The sequence below is a fragment of the Athalia rosae genome, chromosome 4, assembly GCF_917208135.1.
Source record: "Athalia rosae chromosome 4, iyAthRosa1.1, whole genome shotgun sequence".
NCBI lineage: Eukaryota > Metazoa > Arthropoda > Insecta > Hymenoptera > Athaliidae > Athalia > Athalia rosae.
Genome location: NC_064029.1, coordinates 10,361,234 through 10,384,565, shown reverse-complemented (window position 1 = coordinate 10,384,565; position 23,332 = coordinate 10,361,234). Strand labels below are relative to the sequence as shown.

At 44.0% G+C, this 23,332-nt stretch overlaps 1 long non-coding RNA gene across 1 annotated transcript in view; it reads right to left on the bottom strand.

Moving 5' to 3' along the window:
• Nucleotides 1–14,746, bottom strand: part of LOC125500646 — a 40,343-nt gene extending 25,597 nt beyond the window's left edge. The window contains exons 1-2 of the long non-coding RNA XR_007278073.1: nucleotides 14,683–14,746; nucleotides 14,412–14,598 (exon numbers count right to left, since the gene is read on the bottom strand). This is a non-coding gene — a long non-coding RNA (uncharacterized LOC125500646). The remainder of the gene's footprint in view (nucleotides 1–14,411; nucleotides 14,599–14,682) is intronic.
• Nucleotides 14,747–23,332: the final 8,586 nt, after the last annotated feature.

Here is a 23,332-nt window from a genome sequence, read left to right as displayed (position 1 = left end):
CGCCAGATGAATCCGCTAATTCGAACTAAATATTCGAACGATTAAATTTGACTTGCACAATTTTGATTTATTACCTATTTTCAAAATTAAACTTAAAATTTTCGTTTGTTTAAATCCACTGGAATACAACGCCGGTTTTCCGAACCGGAATCGGATCCAGATCGGAACGCGAAATCTGCACCGTCGGTGCAAATTTTTCGCTAATTTCGTTCGATAAAATCGAAAAGCCCTTTGTCAAGCGCCGCGCGCCTATTGTACGTACAATTGGTAGAATATACGCACCCCGATACGCGGATACGCGCCGGGTTGATATTATCCCGTAAATTAGTAACGTCCGCGCGTACATTGCGGCGATATTTCACCGGTAATGTCACACCCGGGAGAGTAAGGAAAACTATGTGGGAAAAGTGCAGCGGAGCATCGCCCGGTAGCGCCGTCGATGACGATACGCTTAATTGTCTCGGGTCTCGTTCCGCTTCCGCGCTTCGTCAAATGAAATACTCTCGTTTGTTTTCATTTTTATTCCCTCTTTTCGTCTCGCTCTTTTCAACTTCCCTTAGTTCGCCGGGCGATCAAAGTATCCCCTCATAATACCCGCTTGAAGGAATACGAGGACGAATCCGACCGATGCAGGATAAACGAATGAATTCTGTTTAATTAAACTTGAGCTTCGACGGTGAAAAATTTCACGGCGAACGGCAGCGCGCGTAAATTAATCCGCGGCGGCGGAACGAAACCATCTTCGGGGCGGTACGTTATACACGTAATGTAATTTGTTTCGTCCCACGTTGTATGTATGATAATGTAGTCGAGTGTCTGAAGCTGGATATCCGAGATTCGGCTTCTCGTCGAGATTAAATCGGAAAATATTACCCGAACGTAGGGTAGACGCAGTACCCTACCAGTACGTACGTACGTACGTACGTGTAATATTTATCGCACCTGTATAACCCACACACGACGCGTACGTAACCTTACGTGATGAGAACAAGGTATTCCGAAAATTCGTTCGCATTCAACTTGTACGCGCGCTACGTCGTACCGCTCGTGAAACTCGTGTCGTTACAGTGCGCGATTTTCCTAGAAAATAGTCTCGCCCGAAATTCAATGAAATCGTAGATATTTTACGCGCTGCACTTCCGAGAGTGAAATATCACCGCGCTATGATTTCCCACGACTCCGAGGGTCTTCGAAAAGCGTCCAATCTCTCGGTTGGATTCGAACGATCTTCGAGGAGAATCGGGTCCCGTTACGATTAATTTTTCGCCTTGATTTCACGGGATTTCCGGCATCGGGTCCGATTCCAAATTTAATCCCCTTTTCATCCGACCGACTTCCTCTCTTTCTGCGGAAGCAACGTAAAATCGACGTCGGTAGATAACGCTCCGGGAAGCGAGTAGGTGCATCTCTAGTTTGACTATCTCGACAATATTTCCCCGAATCCAATTCCCTCGGTGTTAACGGTGCACCGGCTCCTCGAATCGGCGGGTTCGCCTCCTCCCGTTACACTCTCGCAGACATCCGTTCGCGCACCCCCTGGCTCGGCCATCGCGAATGGCGCATACGTGTGACGCGTGTCCTCGACCGACGCCGACGCCGACCCGCGACTAGACGGAAATTCGCTTCGAAATTTGCATCTCAAACACCTTTGAGAAACGACGCGCGCGGCGAAGGGCGGAGACGATCGGGGGGAAACCGACATCGCGAAATTAAACGATCCCGCGTGCTGTTCGTTGCCGCGGAAACACGCCTCGTCGATATCCTCGTTCCACGGACGGCGACGGGGGAAAAAAAAGTCCGCAAAAAATAATCGACAAAGTCTCGGATCGGAGGGGAAATTCCGAGTGTGAAGACGAAAATCAAGTTTCCACGGTGTCGCGGGTGTTGGGATAACCGCCCCGCCGTATATATACACCCGGGTGTAGGAACAACACGCGGGGACGGTGTATTTCCGATTTATTATTCAGCGACTTTGCCGGAGTCATTGAGGTTGCAAAGCTTCGCCACCCCGTGCCTGCCTCGTTCCCCGTGTACGACTTAACCAACTTAACCGCTGGTAGCTACGCCGAGAAATCCGTTAAGTGAGTGACTTGAATATTTATCGGTCGCGCGAGTGAAGCTGTTCTCCCGTCGTAGAACGACCCCGTGGCCGGCTGTTCGGCGCGAATTCATCAAATTCTCGTAGGTGTCTCGTTCCTGCGACATTCGCGCGCGTTAGGGTTGGTTTCGCGCCCCGCGTGTCCGGGTTGTGGAAAAAAAAAACAACGCGCGGAAAGGTCGCGAAAGACGAACCGGAATCGCGAGGCTCGGGGATCCCCCCCGGGCGTATCGCGAACGATATATTCCACTGCGAATGGCAAACTCCTTAGCTCGCATTACCCTCGTTGCCGATGATATTCGCTGAAATGAGATTTCCAAAATGTCCTCGGATACCGGCTCCGAACAACCGACGGCACTTTCTTAAGGTACACCCTCGCCCCACCCACCCACCCACCCACCCACCCCGTGTAACTATTGTTCTGCGTGTCAAATTACAAAACTCAGAATCAAATTAACAAGCTTGGCGTTCCAAACTAATCCGTTGAAAACATTTCATTAAGTCTAAACATTTGCCCATATCTGGCTGGATTTTACACAGGCATTTCAATCTACATACATTTGTGTAAACAATTACCGTGCTCCCAAGCGAGGAAAAACCGGCGAGACTGAGGGAGAAAATATTCGTCCATCCGACCGTCTTTTTCTATACTTTGGGCGCAGGTATATCTCTACCCGGTTCGTAAAAATGTCGAGATAAAAATTCACCGACCGGGAGTGGAAGAGGACGGTCCAACTCTAACCAAACGGCCGAAAGTATTTTCTCTCCGACTCGTTGCGCGGCGGTCGTATACCTGTGGAGACTTGTCGCGAAAACAGGGTATAGGTTGGGTAGCGCGCGACTCAAAGTACTCGGAAGTTAGGTATTCCGGAATACCTACAAATGTCGGGAGACTGGCGCGATGAAAAAAGTCCTTCAACACAGAAACGAACGAAGGTAGGTAGGTAGGTAGGTATGTACGCGCTTTATACATGCTCGGATATTTACTAATATCGTAATACTTTCCAACGCGCTCGACATTAATGAATTCCAGGGAATGCGCGCGGCTGAAAACGCGGAAGTCAAAAACACTTTACTCGTTCGGATCTTCGTCGTCCTCCCCCTCTCCCTCCTCTTCTTCGTCTCGATCTCCCTTTTTCTCCGTATTCTTTCGCCTCGGGGATTTTCTCTCGTCGCGTCGTGCCAGAGAGACGTTCGACCGTGCGGTGCCTACAATACCTCGGAGTACCCCCGTGAGTACTCCTCCCCCCGACGGCCTCGTACTCCTAACCTAACCAACATCCTCTCCTTTATTCCCATCTTTTCTCTTTCCATCCCCCGGCCTCCCGCCATTCCTCCCTCTCGCCGCCGCCGTCGCTCGGAACTATTCGCATCGGCACTCTTGCAGCAAACTTCAACCGGCAACAATGAATGAACAAACAAGGCTTCTCCTTCATCTTTTTCGTCTTCATCTTCTTTGTCCCGTCCCCCGTCGCGGTGCACACACGTAATCCATACTTATGTACCGTACCTGTACGCGCGAGCTCATGTACAGCTTCCGATTGGTCTCGAAAGTACCGATGATACCACGACGACGACGACGACGACGACGACGTGCGCGGCTAAAACTTTTCAGTCGAAAACTTATGTACAGCTTGCAGCGCACGATGTACAACACATTGTTCGCGATAATTCTATACACGTGCGACGACGAGCGCGAAATTATCTCTTTAATTTATGCCGTTTTATTGAATTTTCGACGTTGTGGTGTTGGTTTTTATGTCTCATATTTACGATCGACTTCCTCACCGATAAAAACCATGTTGAATTTTTGCGTGAAACTATTCGAGTGATGCACGTCGCAGAGGGAAAAGTTATATACGGGTATTTCGTTCCACGCGAACAAAAAAAGATACGGAGGCAAGAATGTTGTAATTTTTTTCACCAGTATTAGCCATTTAGGGAGGTTCAATTTTATGGACGGTACATAACGAGGGCCGGCGAAAAAAGATTGAAAAAAAGTTATTGCTTTTTTTTTATCGGAACGACTTTCCGAAAATTGACAACGTACCGACTAGATTTAAAAAATATTCCGAATTCATCGGGATAAAGTGGGAGCACGGCATCTGACCGATCGTAAGATTGCCTGTTCGGAAGTGGAGATTGCGATGGGATGGGAAGGGCGATCGAATGGATTGGAGTCGAGGGAGTTTTCGCATAAATAAATGATATTTAGAGTGGCTATTACAGTTGAATTTATTTTTCAGCTTATATAACCTGTTCAAAGGTTCGACAAAGGGAAACCGATTTTAACAGCTTATTGAATTTTCGATCCTTATGTACAAACCATGTACATAGCTATATTCGTATACGTGAAATATTGCTAGTAATTTTCCCCCGCCCTCTCGCTATTCGTCGGCATATAACACGCATATACAGGGTGAATCCTTCAACTCTGTCAACCCGTCAGGGGTATGTTGGGGCTGCTCAGACAAGCATTTTGAGGTAACACACTTATGGTCGGAAACTCCTCCTAACGGCTGTGGAGGGCTTTGGAGTTTTGTTTTTTAAATTTTTAAAAAATTTTTTTTTTGTTTTTAATTTTTTCTTTATGGTACCCAGTTTCCCTCACGTGACGATTAACTGCAGAGAAAACTTGCCTGTGGGGAAAAGGTCGGTTTGGGAACCGTTCACGATACCAGCGTTGCGCAGCGAGTGAATTCGAATCATTGGCGCGGTACGCATAATGCACATCTGTTAGCTCGACCCAAGTAAGGCGGTTCATAATTACTCGACTTGTACCGATGAGACACTAAGAAGTACGTTGTTTAGCGCGGAACAAACCATTGCGTTCGAATCCGAGCGAAAGTACGAGCAACCCCTGGGTACCAGAAAAAATAAATAAATAAATAAATAAATTAAAAAAAAAATCTTCAAAGCCCACCACAGCCGTTAGGAGGAGTTTCCGACCATAAGTGTGCTACCTCAAAATGCTTGTCTGAGCAGCCCCAACATACCCCTGACGGGTTGACAGAGTTGAAGGATTCACCCTGTATAGTTACACCCCCCTACTTTATACTTGCTCGATACGTTCTCCAAGTCATCGCCCTTAACTTTAATTTCCCCGAAACTCTATTACCTACCCTATAATAACCCCATATTGAATCGGGCTCGATCCTCCGCGAACATATAGGTATTTATTCAACCCGTCCAAGTAATTCCAAGAGTAAGCGTAAAGTTTCCGGAGATATTAAAAAAATCTTTCGAGTTTCATACGCGAACGTCAATTTTGGAGATTCTCCGCTCTTGAATTTGACGACCTTTCTTTTTTGTTATTTTGAAAAACGACCGACCGCGAGCAATTTTTTCAGAGAATTCAACGCCGTTGTATTTCCAAGTAGGAGTTATATCCTGGGATTTTTGCGCGTGTATCCGAAGGTACGTAGAAATTTCAAATATTTAATTATCAGCATACGCATTCACGCGGCAGGCGGTTGCGTTTTAATCAACGTCGATGTGTGTAGATATATTTCCGATAAGCGCGGGAATTCACGCTCCGTTTAATGATTCTCGTTCAAGTAGGTTTGCTCAATTTCGCTACCTAATTTAAGCAGGATGGGGTTTGTCGGAGATTTCAATGAATTTCATAATAATACGTCGAAAATTCATTTGATGTACCTTTGCGTGAGTTCGCACTTGGAAAATGGAAAGAGGCGAGCACGAACGCTCGGGTTGGACTCAAAACCGTTGGGATCATCGTTTTCGAATTTTTCAAAATTTCGCTACAGTATCGTGTCCCCGATAATTAAATTTTCATCGGCCTTCGCGTATACGAATCCGTCGAAAATTATCAAATGCATCCGCCCCGCCGTATTTTCCATTTTCTCCGGATGATTTGTACCTCCGATATTTCCCTCGCTCGGGTATACGTATAAGTAGTATCAACTGAACTGTACGCATACGTATATTGGATAACAGATGAATCTATGTGAATGGCTTATGTACCAAATATATGCATATAGGTACGTAAGGTGAGCCGGGAGGCATTACTAAGTGCAGGCGGAATCCGAGCTCAATAAGAACTCTGAAATGCATAAATTCTGCAGGATGCAAATTGCGCGGTATAATTTTCACATTTGTCTCCTCCGCGCGCGTGTGGGGTGGTCTCGCCGAGGAGGGTAAGATGCTGCCGTTTTCTCTTTTTACCCCCGCCACGTCCTCCTTTCTCGAATCCCAACGGTCGCGGTGCTTTTAGGTTAAAGAAAAGAAAAAAAAAAAACGAGCGATGGAGTATCAAGAGTTGAAGAAGCTCCCGACGTACACCGCGCTGTCCAAGTTCTGATCCGTTTTTTTTTCAACCCCGTAAATGATTCGTACGACTCACATCGCGCACGTGCATACGATCCGAAATCTAATTAGTCGAGTGTACGCGATTTCATATCGCAGGGAGGGCGGCGCGGCGTCTGCATTCGGTACAACGCCGACGCTTCTTGGCAGCGAGTCGCTGCAGACGACAAGTGGTAGAGGCAACGCTTCGGTCAGCCGTCAATTCTTTGTTCCATTTATGTGCATCTGCACCGAAAATATGCCAACCGAAAATCTTTCCATCTTCGTATCGACGATCGTTTTTTTCAAATTATTCCTGAAATGGAATCCGTCGTTTCTACGAATGAATTGTTTATTTTTCTCTTTTCATCCATACAGATTATAATGGTTTGTAAATTCCGTTGGAGAAATTTCATGCCTACCCGAGTTACCGTTTGCGCATTTTTACTTTATCGTCTTTCTCTTCTTTTCTTTCTTTTTTTACCCCGGCGTCTATTTAGCGGTTATTTCGATGTAAATTTGATCCGTTGCGGCATGAGTGGGTTGAAAGTAAACTGCGCCGCAGATTAGAGCTTGCGGTAAGAAAGTAGAGGGGGGGTGGAGGCGTGAGGGGCGGCACGTATGTATATACTTGTCCGAAAGTTAAAGGAGAAGGAAAATAATGCTGGGTTTGGAAACAAATGTTTGAAGAAGAGATAATCGCAATCTTACTCTTGCTTCCGAGGGCAACGCGGTGTTGGCGGTAAGGGGGGAAAGAGGGAGGGGTGGGGGGTCGAGTTTGGTGGCTTGCGGATCACGTGCACCTACGTAGGTATATGTATTAAATACATACATTATATCTATACCCAGTCACGTAATTACAGATCGATGCTATCGAATGTGGAAGAAATACGAACCCGGGATAATTATATATGCAAAGTGTTTGTTGAAGTGATTCTTTCTGAACTTGTATAAACACGGCAACTGTATCGGGAAAACTTATTTCTTTTTTATCTCACATGAGAAAATTATAAACTTATTAGCAGCGGGACGTCCGCGCTTCCCGATCGCACCATCGTAGTCAACACTGCGGATTCAAACTGTGGGATAAAAAAAATAGTAGCGGTGATTTTTCACTCTCGGAACTCCTTTCTTATCTTCACAAAATATATACACTATATATACATTAATGCAGTTTTTGTTTTTTCCTATATACTTCGATAACTTTTATCTTCGTCCTTTTCTACCGGCCACGTTTCAACTACCTTTTTCCGCCGGCGTACTTCGGTGGCGAGTTTATCAACTCTGCACGTCTAACTAAATTACCGTCATTTTGTATCATACATCACGGGGTCAGTTTTGGTGATGCAGATGGTAAAACGAGAGAGAGAGGGAGGGAGAAAAAAAAAATCGGGTTTTCGAAATATTGATTCTTGGGAATATATGCCCCGGTGTTTTTTTTTTTTCTTTCTCTCTTCTACTTATACCGAGAGGTTTTAGAATCGTGCTTATTCGATGCATTTGAAAAATGTGGGTGTTTCGGGGGCGGGTGGAAAGTGGAATAACCAGGAATGAAGAGAGGGAGGAAAGGAAGAAGGGATCACGGTCGAGGAACGAGATGATTGATACACCTTCGTCTTAAGAGGTTGTGCGGGATGAGATGTGGGGTTGTAAAGTGCGGGAGCGAGAGGGTGGTATTTCGTAAGGGTCACACGGGGTCGATGGTGGTTGTTCTTCTTTTTCATCTTTTTCCTCTTCTTTTATTATATGGAGCTCGTGAGAGAGGCGAGATACGTTAGGCTGTTTATAAATCATTTTCTAAATCCCACGGGGCTTTGCATCAAGGATTTTCGTAACTGATTGCGAGCTTACATTGTCGGCAAATTTTCATCCTTATTTTTGAAACGAGAAATATCTCGGCGTTCACGGGCGTATAAATATTAATATTTTTATAGACGCACGCGCGAGCGGAGATACGATGTATGTATATCCTCCGATGACCGATGACGTTTGAAGAAAAAAGGAGCAATCGAATGGAAACAATGGGGGTAGTCGGGTAGCGTACGGGAAGAGATAAGTTGTTTGTTGTTTACGGGCATTTCAATCACCGAGCAGCGTGACGCTGGCCGTAGCAATCAAAAGCTGCCGGGTTAATTGTGCTTCGCGGGGTAGGATATCCTCTATTTCTCCGTAAACCTTTTCCCACTGGTACAGCTTCAATTGAAATTGAATCAAGATCCCCCGTTGGGTGGATCACGTTTATACCGCTTTTGCTATTGCTGCCGCTACCGTTATCGCCGATGCTGTTCAATTCGAAGAATTGGTGAGCAGCTCGTTTATTTTTATCAGATAAGAATTTCCGGTCTGCTTTATACATTCGTTTTTCCCTTATTCGTATATAAAAATTCAGCCATCTTGAACGACGATCTACTTTAATAGGTAGCTAGCTACGTTCGTATCGACCGACCCACCTTGCATACCGAACTCGTTGAAATAAGCGTAGGTACGTACGTACAACTCATCCTGGATTTGTTGAATTCGATTATTTGTTGCTTTTTATCTTTTTATACTCGTCGTTGATTGGTCAAAGACACAGCGGCACCCCTTCGTCGATTGAAATTGATGAAATCGTTCCACGAACTCGCTGAACTTTATGGAATTCGTAATATCCATAAACACGGTACATTGCAGCTAACCTTAACTGTACTTTGACCGCTGTAAAATGCAGTGCTCGTATATACATAAAGTCAACAAGAATTTGAAAAGCGAGAACAAACGAAGCCCATGGTCCAGGTTTGTTCAAATTTTCACGTGATTCAAGAGTTGTATCTCTCAAAAGGTTAGGTTGCATTCGGATAAAGTGACGAAATCTTCGGTTTGCTGTACACTTACGCCTTCTCATTTATGCTCCTTGGCGGATCGAAGTTCCGCTTTGCTCCGATAGACAGCGTTGGCTATCGTCAACTCGATGTCGTTTGTTTTCATATCCGAAATTCGACGGTATTCCTCCGAAATTAGGGAGATGTGACACAACTAGCACGGAAGAAGACGAGAATGAGCTTCGTCAACGCATGAAAACAATGGAAGGTGTGTTTTACGGCAATTCACATCGACAATCATACACAGTTTGATCGTCTTTAACCACAAAAAATGTGACAAATTTTCAAAAAAACTTGCGCACTCTTATCCGCTAAGGTGTGTAAGAGTGGGAATGCATTTGACGCGTTTTCTCGAAAATCAAAATCACACCGAAGATAATTTGAATCAAGTTAGCTGACCGTAATAACCTTGGGGGGTAACAGTCAAGTCGATAAAGAACTATTATTTGGTAAATTACGCACCCTCGCACCGCTCTACCCTGTAACCGCCACCACATCTATTCCCCCTCCGTCCCCCCCTTCGCCGCTGCTAACGTATCATTATTAATAAATTTTCCGCTTCCGAAAATGGAAGGTATACGACGTAGCGTGTTTCAAGCGAACGCGCCCGGAATTACCGGAGCACCTGCTCACTCATTGTCAGATGTAAATATCGATTTTACTGTTTTCAATTAATAATTCATACAATCGTTGTTCGTCTCGGTAAAACAAAAATTATACTTCCTGCAAAACGTGCTCCTATTTTGTATTATACATCTATGCGCTTCGCACACGTGTAATACGTACGTGCACGTGTATGATGACCTCCGAACCGAGAATAATTGGGTCAACCTAGATATTATTTAAACTGATCGTACCGCGGAGTGTAATTGACAATTATAAAATGGATATTTGAAAAATAAAAATCAAATCAACCGCCAGCCAGCTATTTTTTCTCGAGCGAACTCTTCGTACTCGAAACAGGGGTTTTTCTTTTCGCGAACGTCTGGAAATTTGGCAAAGAAGTTCGGACAAAAATTATTTGTTATCGCGCTACGAAATTCCATGAAAAATCAGAACGAAATCGGTCCAGCGGTTTCGGAGTTACAAGGGTTCAAAGTTGATGAAAATCGCAATCTTCTTCTCCTTCTTCTTCGCAGACTGAATTGATAAAAATTCTCTGCTCGCGGTATCGCAACAACTAATGTTCGAAAAAAGTTAAAATTGACAGGATACCTTGGCAATACCGGCCCCCGTTAATTATTATTCAGAATTGACAGAAAGAAAAGTTTCGTTTGAAACATGTGCAGGTGGTAGGTACAAACATAAATGCAGGTACCGGTTCCAAGAAATTCATCAACATTTGGTTAATGATAATGCTTGAAGTACCCGTCATGCCCTGGCTTCCCTTCGACATAGTGAGCAGCCTCCGAACACAGAAAATGTAATGAGAACAAAACTGAGAATAATGTTCAAGATTGGTACGACGATAACGATGAAAATGGGAATTATGACGAAAATGCGGATGATAATGATAGTTGTGAGATTATCGAGGATATATTAATGATGTGAGCGATCACGATGATGGTAGTGATGAGAATTACAAAAATACAGGAAGTATAATAACGATAGCGATGCAAGCTACAATCATGAAGATTCATCATTGAATTCATAACAAATTTTCGCTTCTTTACGATGATTTTCATTAAATGTAAAGAAATGAAAGCCTTATTTCTGTCAAAGGGAACACATTTCGCCTTCGGCGATTTTTTTTACACATCTAAAATGTTTTTGCGATGTAGAATTTTCGTCGTGGCTTTTTCTATTTTGGTTGCGTTTTGATTTGTTTCAATTTTGATTATCCGGTATGCATGTTAACGTGAACCTGATTTATTATTTGGAATCAAGATTGCTGGATTTCATATTCCTATTCGTCTAATTATCGCATTCTATACGTACTTGACTTGCATGCGACTGCGAGAATCCGGTACTCTAATTGGCCAGTATTCATCCGAGTGAGATGTCAACGTACCGACCTACTACGTACGTATGTACGTAAGTACGTGCATTGCAGAACCTCAGATATTGTCGTCCTCGAGACACAATCAGCAGGTTCCATAAACGTTTCCCCACAAAATACCTTCGGTTGCTTTGTCATCGAGACGTCTCTCGTAACCTAATGTACTTACATGTATAGATAGTACGGTACACTACGTAACTCGAATTCAAGAAACTTCGAGCTTCAAATCTGTGCTTACTATACCAAACGTACCGACGCTAACAAGACTAGGTAGATACCTATGAGTGAGGTGAACCTAACCTAACCTATATTTTATCCGAAACAATTGATTTCTCAACTACAAAACCTGTTATTTTGAATCCTCGCCGAAGAATGAATACCAACTGTTTGTTTTTTTTTTTTTTTGCAAGTATCTCCTAAATGATTAGCGTTTCAAGGAATTTAGATGCGAAGCTTGAATTTCAGTCTAATTTCAATTACGTTGATGTTCGGACAGATGAGATCTCGTCATGTAAGTTATTCACGCTCTGGCCGATTCTACGATCAAATGTTCAACGTTATCGTCGTCTCCGACGCTTTTTTTGCTTAGCTTTGTTCCTTTGCGACGAAGATGCGGTAAAACGTAAACATACTGGTCGTATTCACACGTCGCTTTCATGACTAAAAGTGTCTAACTAAGGTTTTTTGTACGTGAAATTTCCTATGAGAAAATAACCTGCGTTCAGGCTTCTAAATGATACACTCTGCACAAAAATTGGTGGGCCACCCTGTTTTCGCTCCGAAAGATATCCAACAACGGAGCCTTGTAACTGCTCGAAAAGTGGAGGTAGAGAGTTGCAAAAAAAGCGTCACGAAGCTCGAAGCTTAACCTTCCAGATGATTTTACTTGATTTAAATTGCATTTTTATGTTCACTGTAGTTGTACTCTCGTGATTCAACTCATGTCAAAAACGCAAAGAAAACTTTGGACTTTGAAAAGGTGCACCGGATGTTTCAGTCATTGGATATAAATTCGTTTGATGTTACTTTGAAAGTTGAAGTGTTCCCTTCGAAACGTGTTTTTTTAATTTTGTTTACGATTTTTTTTGCATGAATTATGCGACGCTACAGCAATTATTGTCCGTCAATCTTTGATCGGATACCCCGACCGACCCAGTTGTTGTATCCAGGTTTTTAAAAAACGATATTGAAGTTTGAGACTTTGATTGTACGGAACTTTGTTGCATTATTCCCTTATTCGAATCTTCGAAACTCGATGACCTTTCAAATGCGCCTTTTTGCAACTTACAATAGCGTGAAAATTCGAATTTGACCCCTTGTATAGCTCGCGTGAAAATCGCGGAACAGATGGCCCGTGACACCATGTTTAAGCTCGAAGTGTCGCCTGCAGAATCTGTACTTGAGAGTTTTTTTTTTTTATCGCGTTATTCGACTCAAAACGCAAACGGAAGATCCAACCATTACTTCCTGGTGGTTGTTTGGTGGGATTTACAATTCGCGCGTAAATGTACATGCATTTTGTTCGTACCAAAGATGAGGACCCCATATTTCGTCAATTACACGGTATTTTTTTAATCCCGAACCAGATTTTTCGGTTTCGGGTTGAAATATTGACGATTCTTGTTTCCTAGTATTTTGACAAATTCCTGTCGGTTTCAGTTTTAGATTTAGTTTCAGGTTTAGATATCTGCGAACCGAATCGATCTATTTGTAGAAACGATCCAGTTATCGCCGATTTATCGGTCGAAAAAACATGAAAAACGTAGAACACCTTTTTTTTAGTATAAGATTATCGTGACGCAATTCGGTGATTGCGGACCATCGGAGACAAAGGGTTGTATATAGGTACATAAGTATACGTAATCGCATGTTATAATTCTCCTCTGTTTGCGAGAATGAATATCCCGCAGGCGAGGGTTATAAGTCATATTTTCGAGGAGGTCCGAGCGTGACGCGGGAGTTGAATCCTTCTAAAACGAGTATAATTGAAATAAATGAGGCGAGAAAAAAAAGAGAACACAAAAGAGATATTATACCATTGGTACGTACGTACGTACGTTGAAGCGGCGAAAGAAACGTTCACCGACGCGCTCGTTACGTTCTGAATTTTTTCATTCGATATATTTCATCCCGTATTATATTCATTATTATGACACGCCGCACATTGAGCGGGTAACAAGCTGTACCTTCTTTGAGATTCAATTTCGGCTAAAATTCGTCTCTCCCTGGGTAATTCCATAGCGTCCGACGGCGACATCTCCTTTGTCGTCAAGTTGCAGCGAAATTTCGGTAATTGCCCCGTGAATATCGCGCGATAATTCACACAGTCGCTGTATCGCGTACAAGGTACCGCTACACGCGCATAACGTCGCATACCTACACTATACATACATATATAATTCGCGGGGAAATTTAAAGCGCCGTCGATACGACACCGTTCGGTACTCGATCGAGCCCTCCTTCCGCCACTTGTGCTTGAAACAATAGGTCGCAAAATATAGTCAATCAAACTCTTCGGACCCGATTCACTCTCGTGCGAACACCGCACCGCGGTTCGGGCGTTCGAGAGTTTCGCTCTACGTACATACACTCGCTGGAACTGGTCCTCGATTGGCTTATATTCGAATTTTAATCATTCCATGAACGAGAATTCCCGACAATCTATAAAAGGTTTGTATAAACTCTCGAGTTATTAACTCGCGATCGATTTCAAAGTCAGTTACGTCCCTATGGGATCTTCGAGGAACACGTAGCACGTGCCATTCGTATGAATGGGAAAATTTTCAAGGGATCTCACAGCTTGTGTATAATCTCAAAAAATTAAGCTGTTAAAATTTCAAACCTCGAATTCGACCCAATTAAAAACCATTCCGAAGCATCGTTTCGCACACCCCTATGAGAGATACGCGAATTGCGAATTTTTTTACTCGGTGAGTAGAGAAGTGTGCGGCGAGTTACAGCGTACAAAAGTAGCTAGCTATTACCTACTCGCGAAAGAGGATGTTCTCAGCGGCGCGGATAAAGTCTGGAGGTCTCGCTTTCTTATTTTAGACGGAAAAAAAATGTCGGACAAAAGAGTGAAAAATGTTGAAATAAAGGAGTTGGGTTCTTTCCCTCGGATCTAAGATCTTGAAGTGCAAGATTCACTTACTTCATTTATAATTCTCTTCTTCTGTTGTTTTTCCATTTTCCATTTTCCATTTTCCCTTTTTTCGCTTTTTTTCTCCTCTTTCTATTTTTAACTTTTAACACTCCTTTCACAGGATTTTAATCCACTTTTAACTCACACCTTTGAGCCAGAGGCACGTTTATACTGTACGCGCAACATTCGCGTATCGCTTGCAATAGAAACCGAATATTGAAAATTAAAAGAATGGAACAACGTTTCATATGAATTTATTGAAGAGCGACTGATTTTATACCTTTTTCCTCTTTCTTTCAGATTTGTCGAGCTCCTTACCGACCTAGACGACCAGTAGTTCAGCGATCGACTCGATGTGAGTAATCTTTGTATAAAATTAGCTTTCGTAATCATATTTTTACATATAAAGCTCAATATCGACATTTTGATCTAGAAAACCGTACGGGCCTTGAATCAGTTTAATTACTGTATCAATCGAAACATTTATACAAATGTATTCCAACCTTGCGTGCCGCAATTATTCACGATTGTATAACGTGTACACGGATCGGTACGTATTATATGCTAATTATTCGTTTACCGCGTACAAATACTTCTTATATAATTATCCTTTTCTTTCGTTCACTTTCCCACTTTATTATAGATGACGCCAATTATGTCGCGTGCTCGATTCATATCGACGCCATCAAGGTAGACTACAATTCGCTCTATAAAAATTCAATCGTTCTGGTATTTGTACCGCAATTATGGGTACGCGTTTGATACGTACATTCAGATTGTGGAACTCGTCGATTGTGAGGTTATTTTTAACGAAATTAAATTCCGCGGGCATTAATAATATATTTATGTTCACCGCGCACTGCAGGTAGAGAGAATAAAACGAGTCGGGAGAAACTGAGTAATAAAATATACGTTCGTATTATACGGGGTGTTTGATTTTGAAACGTGGTCGTGGTAAAGTGCAGCTTTGAAAATCGACGAGATGTATTAAAAAAGAATAGATTTGAAAAATCATCGTGAAAACGGATGAGTTCGAAAATTTGAAGAAGGTACGTAACGCCGTATTATTACGTTTAATTTTCGACTGTGCGACCGAAAGTTTCGATTTGTTTCGCTACGACCGATCGGCTGTTGTCGCTATTCGCGATCGTTTTCAATCTCCGAAAGTTGAGCGTGCTCTCGCTTTTCGTATTTCGCGGTTGGATTGAAACGCGGTACACCCTTCGTAGCTTCTTATTGCGAAAGCGATAGGAAATGAAGTCGGCGTTCGCGTGAATTAGGCGGTAGTCGTGGGAAGACGGAGAGATTTTCCGAAATAACCTTCGCGTATCGCAGAACTCTTTTGTGTTTGTCGAGTGCGCGTGAGTCTTGTTACCTGGAGGGATAGAGCCGAAACACACGCAGCTGCGAGTCGATGGAGATGAGAAGGGAGAGGAGAGAAGAGTTTTTGAGAGGCACGTCGGTAAAAGCGAGCGTTTGTATATAAAGTCAGCGTTTTGTAATCCGGTACAACGCGCTTTACGGACGTTCAAACGGAAGCATTAAAGAAATATTGGTTTAGGTACGAGGGGTACTCGGACGAGGCTTTCGGCAGCTTCAAAATTTGCGGTACCGACCGACCGAACGACGTATTCCCGTCAACCGGCGTAACAAATTCTAATAAATCGCCGGGTATGTCCAAGCGATACGACGTAATCGGCACGCGTGCTTCCGAACTTTAACTCGCACTCGGTCAACCGCTCGTTCGTACGTTAGACGTTCGGTGCGGGGCACGTCGATAAACCGAAATTCCTACGTCACTCGGTAATTGACTAGAAGATGTACCCTCCGACTGAAATTACTTCCCGCTAACGCAACTCTCTGTATATATCTATACGCGCAAACAACCCCGCACACTCCACCCTTACCCTTCGGACGTCGCTCCGACTTCCTTTTCCCCCGATTCCCCCCCGTTCCCCTCGGGGAAAAGGTAAAAGAAAATCTCGTCCGTTGGTTGGCCAACTTCAGGACGTAGGTGCCGATCCACCGAGCCGTAAAAATGTTCATTCCCCACCGCGGCAGATCATCGTCATTGTTTCCCATTACCCGATGTAAGAGCTACCTCGTGCTAATCACGACAGAAATATCCGAACATAACCCGATCTACGTACGACATCCGTAGGTACAAACACGCGTCTAACCTCCTCGCGTATCCAGGTATACGTAACGCGTACAATTACCGCCGACTCGGTGTTGTATTATCGTGCGCTCTATTCGCCAACTACACGTTACGTCGTGACGTTCGTATAAGCTCGCCGCCACCCTCCGCCGACGCTTCCGCAGCAGAAGCTACTCTGCGCGATGTTGAAACCACCCGATGTCATTGTGGTACCATTGTGCGCGCGTAGTCCATTGTGCCTAAATATACTCGCGTGTTTCGGCAAGGCGAAATTCAGTTTTGACGCTGAAATGGGACGACGGTAACCCAACAGTTGCCGCCACTCGGTCCCATACATATCTATTCCCGCTGCATCTGCATTCCTCTGTAATTGCCGGGGAGTAGAAATTGAGAAATTGAGACTGGTATCGTCCTTGATAGGACCAGAGCTAACTACGGACATAATCCCATCGTGGACGGGTCTCTTTCGCCTTTGTAACTACGTACTCGTGTCGCAATTGCTTTGAGAATGGGGTCCATCGATACCTTTGAACGAGCTGCGCCTCCGAAGCGCGTCAAGTTTCCGAGGATAATCACTTTGTTTCCCTTTCGAAAAGTTGCCCACACGCGAACAAGGATTACTTTTTCGTTCGCCGCCATTGACGTACCCCCCGCGGTAACTGAATTTCGAATAAAATAATCTCCAGATGTTTTACCCAAAGAAATGGCAACCTGGTAGTGGCGGTACTCGTTGAAAGGTACCGGAAGTTTTGAAGTTTGAAGTTGGGTCGGAGGGTCACCAGTGGGAACCGGAAGGGTGCGAAATATCCCTTTCATGAAGTGACAGACAACGTACTCGGAGCAAATCTCTCTAATAACCGAGACGAACCTTTTAGCGCAGCTACACCAACCGCGGGAGAATACCTACCGCTACCCTTTTCGATTCTTGGAAGTAGGTAGGTAGGTACAAAGTAGCGAAGGGTGTGCGGCAAAGGTTCGGTTCGTCTTATTGGTTCGCTCCGCTCTTGCCTTCCAGCCTCTCTACGTTTTCGGTGTTCATGATAGGAATTGGCAGGCTATGAGTTACGAGGCGAGGTTCTATTTCGGCCCTCGGGCCCTTCGGCACTTGAACGCCTTCGTATCAGACCTACGTCACTCACTCACTCACTCACCGTCTGGATCCATTTCCGAGCTTTCTCCCTCGCTCTCGTCCATCCCTTCGTCTCTCTCTCTCTCTCTCTCTCTCTCTCTCTCTCTCGCTCGCTCGCTCGCATTTTGAAAGCCCTACAACTATTCTTCATCCCGCTCGCTCTCCCGCGTTTAAGCCTGCTTTTCACGACCGGTGAACACGGACAGAAACGGCTGGCTAATGTAAGTTTTACGGTTATACCGCGATCACGTTGTTACTCGAAAGTCCGATATTTAATTCTCCGATAGGGAGTTCCAACGTGGTGGTGAACGTTTACTCGCAAACGTATTCGGATACGGATACCCCACCTACCTCGTTCAACGTTAGCTCGGACAAAACCGTCTGTACTGGGAAAAGACGAGAAATGACGAAGTAGAAAGGAGAAACACGTAATTGTTTCGTAAATGGAAATGGCACAGTTCGGAATACGACGTTCCAAATATCCTAAATATGGCATTCGTTATGTCTCATTACTGCCTTCTGTGTTGCAACGTAAGTGATACGTACACGAACAACAATAGGTGAATACATGGAAATATGCAGACGTCGAAGCGACGCGAAGTTGACGATGAAACTCAGACGACGCAACGAATGGCGATCGTAATTAATGTGCTCATCAAATGATGCGCGGAGATTTGTATGGACATTGTTCGGATCACGTTCACGAGATCGGCGCGTTTTTCTTTTTGTTTTTTTTTCTCACTTGGCACGGTTACGGTAATATCGTACGTCGGGTCAGCTTTCGCATCGAGTTTTTGTGAGTTAGGTTGCTCTTGCAAGAAAAAAACTACCGGAGTTTGTGCTCTTCAATTTCTCCAGGTAACGTAGTTCGCCTAGATCCAATAGAAAGGAAGATTTTCGGTACCTTTTACGCCGCATATCTCTCGAGGCTCGAGATCAAATCGAGGGAACTTTGTCGAAAACCGGCAAACAAAGATTTACGATTTTTTCGGCTCACTTCAAATTCCTCCTAACGATGAGTTAGCCTGATTTCGATCCATTTCGAACATTTTCAAGGTAGGAATTCGCGAGGTGATCGCTGTGGTTCGATCTTCTTCGAGTGTGGACGTATGAAATTTGTCAAGTGCAAAACGCCTTCGAGCAATATGGCCGCGCGGTTCAATTTTTCCGTATCTCGAGTGCCAGCTCTCAATTGTTCCTCCCGCCAGCAACCGTTGCGTATTGCCTACTTTACGTTGCGGGTAAAAATTAAACTCGAGGGTGGTTTATCGGACGTCATCGAAGCACGTAGGTAGAGCTGCAGGTATACATATATCGGATGGGTGAAAAAGCAGCCATAATGGCGAGATATATACAATACAAAAGGAATTCATCCCTCTTCGCGTTTGTGGAAACTGTGGTTATCCGTGGGAAACGTACAGCGCTGTGAATTTATACGGATGTATAGGTGTGTGCACGTATGTACAGGGGAGTATAGGGCGGAAGAAAGGGAATAAAGTATAAGTCGTCGCGCGGGGTATTCGCGGGTTAAAGAGTAAAAGCTGAGTTTTCCCCCTTTGTTTTGTTTCGTTTTACTTTATTTCATTTTATTTTCTTTTATTTTATTCCCGAGGTTTACCGGCGAAATGGTATATAGTTATATACCTTGTACCACCCTATCCACCTATACTTGCAACGCCACTGAGGAGAAAGGTGAACTCCGAACCTATTGTGTCCCAAAATATGCTGATTGTGACTTCATCCACAAGAGGGTACAGCTTTTTCCCTTTTCTCTTTCTTTTTCCTTCTCTTTTTCCTACGCCCCTTAACTCTGCAGTGGATGAAGACGAAGTAACAGACTTTGGAAAGACGCGGAAGTATAGTACAACACACCTGTATACACGGTGCGACGGTGATATTTTTTCACGACAAATTCGTCCAAGTGTTCGAACAAAGTAAAGTTGTTGTTTTTTTTTTCACAGTACTCTTTTCTTTTTCCCTCTTATTTTCCTTTTCTTCTTCAGTTTTTCCCATCACATTTCATTCGCCGAAACAAAGAGGTATTCGGATCCTTGGATGAGAATAAAAAAAAAAAACAATAGAAAACAAACAAAACAAAGAGCAGATCGCTTCGATCGCTATTCACTTTATACCTATGTACTCGTACCCACACCGCATCTAGATAACGCGCCATTTTTCAACTTTGCCGGTTCAAACGAACCTAACTGTTCAATTTACCTGGTATCCTCATTATTTCCGGAGCGTAATTTTCGCCCCATTTAGTTCGACGTTCCATCACCACTGTGTCTGTGTACATATATTGATTGGGGTAGATTCGCTCTTGAATTATCAAAGGTTGCAGATATTATAAGCTTTTCATATAGATATTACCTTGACCACTCGTTATGCTCGTTTAGTAGGTAACCCCGTGCTTCCGCTGCACGCTGGATGCGGTCAAACGGAATATCCAATTAACGTGTACATTAGACCGTGCCAAAGAGTCGACCATTTTTGTTCTTTCGCTCCCATACGAATGTTACGTCGTCTCTGATCGAAAACAAAATTTGATACCAGATTGAGCCCTGCAACTGAGTTAATTACACAGCTCGCGGCCGCTTGGAGAAAATTTCCCATTCGAAAATAGCGTGTATAAAAACTTTTTTCGTTACAGCCTTCATTTTTTAAGTCAACAAATGTAAGTGACTAAATGATAAACGGGGTGTATGATTTTCTAGGGAATTAAATTACGATGTACGAAATACTCGACGAGATCGATTCTCTGCAGTCGGTCACTTTTATTCAGCAGCTATTGAAAGTCCATTTCATATTGAAATTTATCGTCAAACGCCTATGAATGTTTTTCTCTCCATCCTATCGGAGAAATTCATAGACTTTTGTAGAGCTTGGACGAGATATTACGTAAAAAACTCACAATTGGATTATTATCGAATAAATTTTGTAATACGAGGAGTTCTCGTGCGGCAGATCTTACATGCGAAATTTGATTCAGATCTGTCGAGTAGTTGTTGAAATATTAACCGTCAAAGTTTGTGAAGAAACAATCTTCCCCTTCTTCTTCGCAGACCCGAACTCGAGACACTGATATCTTCCGAATCGTTGCGCGGATTCATTTCAAATTTAATAGAGAGATTTCTGCCACCGTACTCTTAAAGCCTATTAATTTTCGTACAAAGTCAAAATCGCGTCAATGAGATTAAGCGGAATTATTAATTGAGGTGTATGGGTGTATATCTACGCAAACGCCAAAGACTTGCCATAAGTAAAAAGATAACCTTTGTAGGTTACTCTTTTAAAAACTTGCAGATCATTATTGCAGTGGAATCAGAATATGTGACGCCAAGTATACTGAGACTTTTGCTACAGGGCTCAATTTTTATGTCAAATTTGCTTATTAGTTGAGGACAACGTATAACGATCGCTGTAATTTCGTTGTGGTTAGGTTAGGTCGTGATTCTCGTGATTTCCTTTTGATATCTTTTCGAATTTCTGCCGATACAGCGGATAACAACAAACGCAAAACTCACCGTCGAACTTTGGAAGATAAATTTGCATAGATACGTAGTTTGCCTAAGAACGTTAATTCGCGTATAATATGCATCGCAAAGGCCTCTATTTCTACAATATGTTCCCTCCACCTGTACATGTGCAAATATGCCGCTTGTATCCACCTCGCGTGTACGTGTACGTGAACGATACACCTACATGATTTACCATGTACTATACCGCGGTATTACATGACGCCAAGCTTTGGTTATACGTAGACGATGTGTGCACGGGGTGACGGGATGAATTAATGGGACCATTCACCGCCTCTTCGAGACTGCAGCCTCTCTACCCACTAGCCGATATAGGTTACAACGTGCACACCCGGCGAGTCGGGGGGCGGGAGGGGGAGGGGAGGGGAGAGAAATGGAGAGAGAGAAAGAGTCCTCTTTAAATACCAAAAATGGCGGGAGCTTAACTTCCGCCGCCTTCTCGTCCATTCGACGCACCGGGCTGAAAAGCGGAGCGGGACAGCGACTCGAGAGTAGCTAACCAACGACAAATGAATAGAGAAGCCGAGTATCCGTCAAATTGGACACCTCCCGTTTCGAGGAGGTTGGAAAATACTCACCTCGTACAGTACGCCGGAGAGGGAGGATGCGTGTAATGTATGTATATCCATAACTCCGTGGGTACGTTGGAGGTACGTACATACGTATACGTGATGTACGTACGTACGTACGGTGCGACCCGTAAAGCTTTGGCGTTGTTGCACGAGCGATGGGATAAATACTCGCGAGAAGGAGGAGAGAGAAAAGCGAGCGGGGACCGACCGGCTGGAATGGAGTGGTACGAAGGTAACGAGTGAGCGAAATGCCAAGCGGAGGAGGAACGGGAGGATAGAAAAATAAATCGCACTTTTCGATCAGAGGATGACTGGAACAGCGTCGCCGCGTTCCACGCTGTTCTCGAACACGTTACGAACTCCTACGAACGATAGATAGTTTCTCGACTTCATCTCGTCCTCCGTATACCACTATTACGGCGTACCGCGCCGCACGTACTACCTGTAAGAGTCTGTCCGAACACATATACGTGGCGAAGAACACGCGTTACCGTACAGAAAAGATGCGGGGGAACGAAAGAAGATTGGACTAATTTTTTTAGATTCAAATTTTCGTTTTACGGATATACGAACACCCCATTTTCGAGGCACGAAATAGGCGGAATTAAATATTCAGTTTACGATGAGGTGAGTGTCGCTTCGTTTTTTTCCGTTCCCCTCCGCCCCTTGTACGTAGGTACAGGTACGTACGTCGTACACATGCCCGTTTTTACCTGCTCGCGCGTCGCTGTCGGAGTTGACGACAAAACGACCGTCAGCCTCCACCGCGCAGCCTGTAAAAAATTCCCGTTCATGTATATTTCGCACCGTCCCGTACGGCACGCGAGAGGCATTTATATGAGAAGGGCGAGCGCGAGGTGTCGCCTTGATACGATATTGCGTTATACCGGGTTGCACGGTGATCGAAGCCACCGACGACTCCGTGGTGAAGATTGCGCGTATATCCGTTCATTTATCGTCGTCGTCGTCGTTGTTTCGTTTTATTTTGTTTATCCGTTCATTTATCTTTTACCCTGTCGCCAGCGTTTTCTTACCTCACCTCGAACAATGCGCCGCATCAGTAAGTCGCGCGTCCAATTTTGCATTGGTTTCGTATAATTGTTTTTTCATTCTCACGTTAACGGAACGCGATGCCGTTGCGTTAACGCTATTGACGGTGGTCTATTTTAAAGTAATCTTGAATTATGACCGATCGAAAGTCACATCGTGTTGAAAAAAAAAGAACTCACTCCGATTCGTTATCTGTAAAGCGTCCAAACGCGACGCGACTATAACAATAAGAAGTGTAAAAATATAAAAATATCGCGAATCGTTCGAAATAGATCTCACGAAAAAACTATTAACGATAATTTCTCGTACGTATCACTACGTATTTTTTTACCCATCATGCGCGAGTGTATTGAAGTAAAAAGTGAGATTGTCGCTGCATGCTTTTCGCGCGTGGGACGAGCGTGGCTTCCGTTGAACAATGTATTTTCGATCAATGTATTTACTCCCGTTTCCTACTTGTTAGGAATCCAAAATGGAGACGGACC